Below are 7019 nucleotides of genomic sequence, written 5' to 3' on the forward strand. Positions count from 1 at the left end.
AAGGTAGATTATAGTGCCTACAATTATCTCGTGAAATCCACTCCCATGGTCATACAAAATACAATTATAGACTATTGAAAACCAAGGATTACATCTTTCATAATTCGCATATTAATCTCTCGATCCAATACTTAAAATGTGTCTATCATATCATGTACTAGAATAACAACTCCTCTCCCGATTCGTTATAACTCCTAAAGATTCAATTAGAAGTTAGATACTCCTCTAATTGTATAAAGCACTCATTGACAGATTAAAAATAACAAGAAAATCACAATACAACCAAACAAACAAATTAAGCCAATTGAATACTACCCAACTCTTGGATAAAGGAATTAGCTACTCATGATAAGATAACAAAATATATATTAAGAACGCAAACCATGAGTTTAAGAATCGATGCACAAAGAATACAACTTTAAAGTTTCTTTGAAATCCGGACGAATCCCTTCACTCCTTCCTCCAACCTCTCTCTCAAAGTGCTTCTTCTCCTTTTCACTCAAAAATTACAAAGTATCTCTACTGTATTCTACAATACGTTATTGTTTTTCTATACAATAGGTCTAAAACCTAATATATAAGAGTTTTAATGCTTTCCAAAAATATATAAATAATTTCCCAAAATATAAAAAAATATATAAATAAAATTGTATAAAAATTAATTTTACTATCCAGTCAAAATATTTAAAATTATGAGTTAAAAAAGTCAAACTATAAATTTTTGAAAAGATTTTTTTTTTTTTTTAAAAAGGACTAATAAATTGTTTTTGTTTCTAGATCGAAAATTCTTAAAAATAAAATCATTTAATGAAAAAAGTGAGTGCTATAAGAATAAGTAACATATGTATTAACTTCAAGAGTAACATATATATTAAATATTCTCAGTTGCAAAAAAAACAAGCGAAGATTAATGATTACACAGAAAACTAGTCAATGTTAAAATTGTAATCTCTCATTACTCCACGGAGCAAAATTTTACTGTATTTAGCAATTGTTTTAATAATTTCAGGAGAAGTGATTAAATTTATGTATTTTATGGTTTGTTCAAAAGTCGACTTATAGGAATCGTGAATTAAAAATAATTTTTTCTTGCATTTTTGTATTTGAATCTCATTTTCATTCTCGTGTTTTTTTATGAAGTCGCGTTTTCATTCTCGTTAATCTAATTACATTCTTACAACCTAAAGCAGAGTTGTTTTATACCTTCAAAACAATCTATGTTGATGAGAATTATGCTCTAAATTGTAGAATTATGCAAAGTATACAGACATTACTCATATACCAAGGTTAAGCATTGAACATAATCTAAATACCATGAACGAATGGCTGGAAAATCAACAACTGGAACTATAAAGCTGCTTTTATGAAAGGTTTGGTTTCAGTTAAAGAACCCACCATATAATTAAGGGCGTTAATTGATAAGTGGCATTTTATACCACTTAGAGCGTCTTATAATAGCTTGAATTCGTGTCTTGAAGTCAAGTATTTTGTGTATTTGATGCGTTTTCGAGTGTTTTTGCATTTCAGGGTATAATAAGCAGAAGCATGAGTTTTTCATCAAATAAAGCATATAGGAGTGTTTGGAATAAGTCTCGGGACATCGGGTAAAGAAATAAGCAAAAACTAAGCAAAAGAAATATTTTTCCAGCAGCACTCCATGCAACCGCGTGGAGGAAGCACGCGACCGCGTGGCGGAAGCACGCGACCGCGTGCCAGCACGCGACCGCGTGGAGGCAGCACGCGGCCGCGTGGGAGCGATAATTCAGATTCTGGTTTTTATTTCTCCAAGTTCAATTGGGCTTCTGTTGGCACTGTAACTCATGGGCTATTATATAAGCAATCTTGGAAGACGTTTTCTATAACAAGAGACGAAGGCAAGAAGATTAATAAGACCGTTTTAGCACGCCGCAATGGAGAAGAAGAAAAATTAGTTTATCTTGTAATTCTTTTAATTTGTTGTAAAAGTGGATGCTAGTTTTATTTATTCCTTTGAACCTTATTATTCTTGTTAACGTACTTCATATTCAATTAAGTATTTTTCAGACTTATACCGTTGTGTTTATTATCATGTTTTTATATGAACCCATGGTGACGATGAGTTCTATTATGGGCTAATCGTGATCATGGGATTCTAGTGGATTTACTTATGGATTTCATTAGTTATTTTTTTAATACCTAAGTATGTGGTGATTGTATGATACCTAGTATTGGTTGTGCTTATTCGTCTTATGTGCGTCGCGAATATGTAAGATAGCTTGTTAATCTCTTGTGAAACGACAGTGAATCTTGAGGTTTAGAACTTTCCATGCTAGCATAGGTTCATGTATTGTATGCATGATTCGTAGGTAACTCTAACCGTTTTACTTGCCCTGTGTAATCATTATGGATAACTTGTGCTTAAATCTTTATGTTGTCAAATTCTATAGACATATAGGGTCTCAATATATTTGATGGCTATTCAACTTCTATCTCTTTTGTGGATGTTTGTTAGTATGGTATTCGTACAACGAAAGTTGGCGTTTACTAGTTTCGTGTTATCTGATTAATGTCATCACCATTACATGCTAAGATTAATAACAATAGCTTTTGAACGAAGTAGTAATAAAGTTAGAGTCTCATGTGTGTTTAATATTGTTAATTCAATCATTTTAATCTCCTAGTTATTATTAGTTAATCCACTCTTAATTGTTAATTGTCTGGGCCTTAAGGATTAATCATACATTGATGCGTGAGTGTTAACTGAATTTAATTACTTGAAGTCTCTTTGGGAACGAACGAGAAATCATTCTATATTACATGCGAACGCGTATACTTGCGTGAATTATTAGTGCATGCTTTGTGCCTAAAATGTTTTGGCGCCGCTGCCGGGGACTTCAGTGTTAATTTTTAGTTTATGTACTTGCCCTCAGTGGTCATTATGATTCACCGATTCAGATTTGTTACTTATAGTTTTCAGTTTTGTTTCAGGTACTCTAGTGAGCGTTTATGCAAACTCATTCTCGTTCTCGGAAAAGGACTTTAGACAAAGCTGAAGAAGAATAAAAAACTTCTGAGATTCCGGAGAAAGCAGTTTACGAAGATTCGGAAGAAGAAAGTAAAAAAGAAGATACTGTAGACATGGGTGATCAATTAGCGCCAGCTAATCAGACTCTTATGGATTTTTCTCGGCCCAAAATCGATGATATTCAGTCGAGCATTATTCATTCAGCTATTGAGGCTTATTCTTTTGAGATCTAGTGTGACACTATTCAGAATGTGCAGAACACTGTTTCTTTTGGAGGAGCACCGACTGAAGATCCCAACATGCACATTCGGAATTTTGTCGAGATCTGTGGTACCTTTCTGTACAATGGTGTGACTGATGAATCTATCAAGCTGAGGATTTTCCCATTCTATCTGAGGGATAAAGCAAAAGATTGGTTATATTCTTTACCAGCTGGTTCCATCACTACTTGGGAAGATCTAGCTCAAAAATTCCTGGTTAAATTATTTCCTATGTCCAAGACTGTTGCGATGAGGAGTGCTCTCACTCAATTTGCACAGCAACAAGAAGAAACACTGTGCGAGGCTTGGGAGCGCTATAAGGAGATGCTAAGGAAGTGTCCACATCATGATATGCCTGATTGGATGGTGATCACTAGTTTCTACAATAGTTTGGGGGTCCAATATAGACCCATGCTTGATGCAGCTTCTGGAGGCGCCTTGTGGGCCAAAAGCTATTCTGAGGCCTACAATCTTATTAAAACTATGGCTGCAAACGAGTATCAAACCCCTACTCAAAGGATGATGCCTGGTAAGGTAGCTGGCTTTCTGGAAGTTGATGCAGCCACGGCTATAGCGGCACAGCTCAAGGCGCTAACTATGAAGGTCGACTCTTTGACCAACTATGGAGTAAATCAAATAGCCTGTATCTGTGAGTTATGTGCAGGTACTCATGCAACGGATCAATGTTCTCTTTCTAGTGAATCTGTTCAATATGTGAACAATTTTCAGAGACCGCAGCAACCTGTGCCTGCTACTTATCATCCTAATAACAGAAATCATTCCAACTTCAGCTGGAGCAATAATCAGAATGCTATTCAGCAACCATATTAGCAAGCTACAAATAAACAGTTCAATCCCCCTGGATTTCAGCAGCCTCAACAGTTTGCTCCTAGGCAACCATATCCACAACAAGGAGGTGCTGCTCCACCTTCTAGTGCTGATTTTGAGGAGTTAAAGCTTTTATGAAAAAGTCAGGCTGTATCTATAAAGACTTTGGAGAATCAAATTGGCCAAATAGCCAATGCCTTGCTGAATCGTCAACCTGGCACACTTCCCAGCAATACTGAAGTGCCCGGTAGAAAGGAAGCTAAAGAGCAAGTTAAGGCTATCACATTAAGGTCTGAAAAAGTTGTTGATGCTGAAAAAGATAGAGATTCTGAAGTTGAAGTTGTAGCTGGAGAAGAAGTGCAAAAGGAGAAAGAAGTGGAACCAAGGAAGACTACTGTTGGACACACTCTGCCTGAGGGTAATACAGGGGAGAAACAGCTCTATCCTCCACCGCCTTTTCCAAAGAGATTGCAAAAGCATAAGATGGACGAGCAGTTTGGTAAGTTTCTGGAGGTGTTCAAAAAACTTCACATCAACATACCTTTCGCTGAGGCTCTTGAGCAAATGCCTAGTTACGTGAAGTTCATGAAAGGTATTCTTTCAAGGAAGGTGAAACTGGATTATCTTAATACCGTTTCTCTAACGGAAGAGTGTAGTGTAGTGCTGCAACAAAAGTTACCGCGTAAGCTTAAAGATCCAGGGAGCTTCTATATTCCTTGCACCATTGGCAAGTTATCGTTCGACAAGTGCCTTTGCGATTTGGGAGCAAGCATCAATCTGATGCCATTATCTATCTTCAAGAAGCTGAATTTGCCTGATCCAAAGCCCATTTTCATGTCTTTACAGTTGGCTGATCGTTCTATTATATACTCATGAGGCATTGTGGAGGATGTGTTGGTAAAAGTGGACAAGCTCATCTTTCCTGATGATTTTGTCATTCTGGATTTCGAGGAGGATAAGAAGATTCCCATAATCTTGGGAAGACCATTCTTGGCTACAGGCCGTACCTTGATAGATGTGCAGAAGGGTGAACTTACAATGCAGGTACAGGATCAGGATGTCACATTCAACGTGTTCAATGCTATGAAATTCCCTACTAAAGATGAGGAGTGTTTTAAGGTGGAATTGGTCGAATCTGCAGTTACTTCGGAACTTGACCATGGGCTAAGGACTGATGCCTTTGAAAAAGCCTTATTGGTGGATTCTGACAGTGAAGATGATGAAGGCAACGAGCAATTACAATATCTAAATGCTTCTCCTTGGAAGCAGAAGCCGGACATGCCATTTGAATCTCTTGGAACTACTGATCTCAAGAATGCTGAAGGGAGACTCAAGCCCTCTATTGTGGAAGCCCCTACTTTGGAGCTTAAACCATTGCCTGAACACTTGAGATATGGTTTTTTGGGTGATGCATCTACTTTGCCTGTTATTATTGTATCTGACCTTTCAGGTAGTGAGGAAGATAAACTCCTGAGAATTCTAAGGGAGTTCAAATTGGCCATCAGATGGATTATAGCAGATATTAAGGGAATCAGCCCTTCTTATTGCATGCATAGAATTTTGCTAGAAGAAGGAAGCAAGCCTACTATTGAGCAACAATGAAGACTTAATCCCATCATGAAAGAAGTGGTGAAGAAAGAAATTCTCAAATGGCTGGATGCAGGAATCATATACCCTATTTGTGACAGTTCTTGGGTGAGCCCAGTTCAGTATGTGCCAAAGAAAGGAGGTATCACCGTGGTAGCTAATGAGAAGAATGAGCTCATCCGTACTCGAAAAGTCACAGGATGGAGGGTTTGCATGGACTACAGGAAGTTGAACAAGGCCACAACGAAGGATCACTTTCCTCTTCCCTTCATTGATCAGATGCTTGACAGGTTGGCTGGTCATGAGTATTATTGTCTTCTAGATGGCTATTCGGGCTATAATCAGATTTGTATCGCTCCAGAAGATCAGGAAAAGACTACTTTCACATGTCCATTTGGCACGTTTGCTTTTCGTAGAGTTTCCTTTGGCTTATGTGGCGCTCCAGCCACTTTTTAGAGATGCATGATGGCTATCTTCTCTGACATGATTAGAAATAATGTTGAAGTGTTCATGGACGACTTCTCAGTCTTTGGAACTTTATATGATGAATGCTTGCACAATCTCCGTTTGGTGCTCAAAAGATGTGTTAAGACCAATCTGGTTCTCAATTGGGAGAAATGTCACTTCATGGTGCGACAAGGCATTATTCTTTGGCATAAAGTCTCTAGCAAGGGTCTTGAGGTGGATAAGGCCAAAGTGGGGGTCATCGAGAATCTTCCTCCACCTATCTCTGTGAAAGGAATCTGTAGTTTTCTTGGTCATGCGGGTTTCTATCGACATTTCATCAAAGACTTCTCTAAAATTTCTAAGACATTGTGCAACTTGCTCGAGAAGGATATGCCTTTTAAGTTTGATGATGAATGCTTGGCAGCATTTGAGACTCTCAAGAAGAGTTTAATTACAGCACCAGTCATTACTGTGCCTGATTGGAAAGAACCATTCGAGATGATGTGCGATGCAAATGACTATGCAGTAGGAGCAGTTCTTGGGCAGCGAAAGAATAACATTTTTCATGTGGTCTACTATGCTAGTAAGACACTTAATAGAGCTCAGCTGAACTACACTACTACTGAGAAGGAGCTCTTGGCTATAGTTTATGGTTTCGAAAAATTTCGGTCTTATTTACTTGGGACAAAGGTGACAGTATTCACTGATCATGCTGTCATCCGCTATCTGGTTTCAAAGAAGGATTCAAAGCCTAGACTTATCCGTTGGGTTCTTTTGCTACATGAATTCGAGTTAGAGATCAAGGATCCAAAAGGTATTGAAAATCAAGTAGTTGACCATCTCTCCAGATTGGAGAATACTGATTCTACTTAACAAGACAAGACTTTGATCAA

General features: G+C 37.7%; 1 non-coding gene across 1 annotated transcript; it reads right to left on the reverse strand.

Annotated features, from left to right (window-relative positions):
* Window positions 1-3510: 3510 nt before the first annotated feature.
* Window positions 3511-3617, reverse strand: LOC141681597 (small nucleolar RNA R71). The gene has a single exon (XR_012559024.1). It is a non-coding gene; the product is annotated as a small nucleolar RNA R71 (small nucleolar RNA).
* Window positions 3618-7019: the final 3402 nt, after the last annotated feature.

Source organism: Apium graveolens, chromosome 8 (genome assembly GCF_009905375.1).
Source record: "Apium graveolens cultivar Ventura chromosome 8, ASM990537v1, whole genome shotgun sequence".
Lineage (NCBI taxonomy): Eukaryota > Viridiplantae > Streptophyta > Magnoliopsida > Apiales > Apiaceae > Apium > Apium graveolens.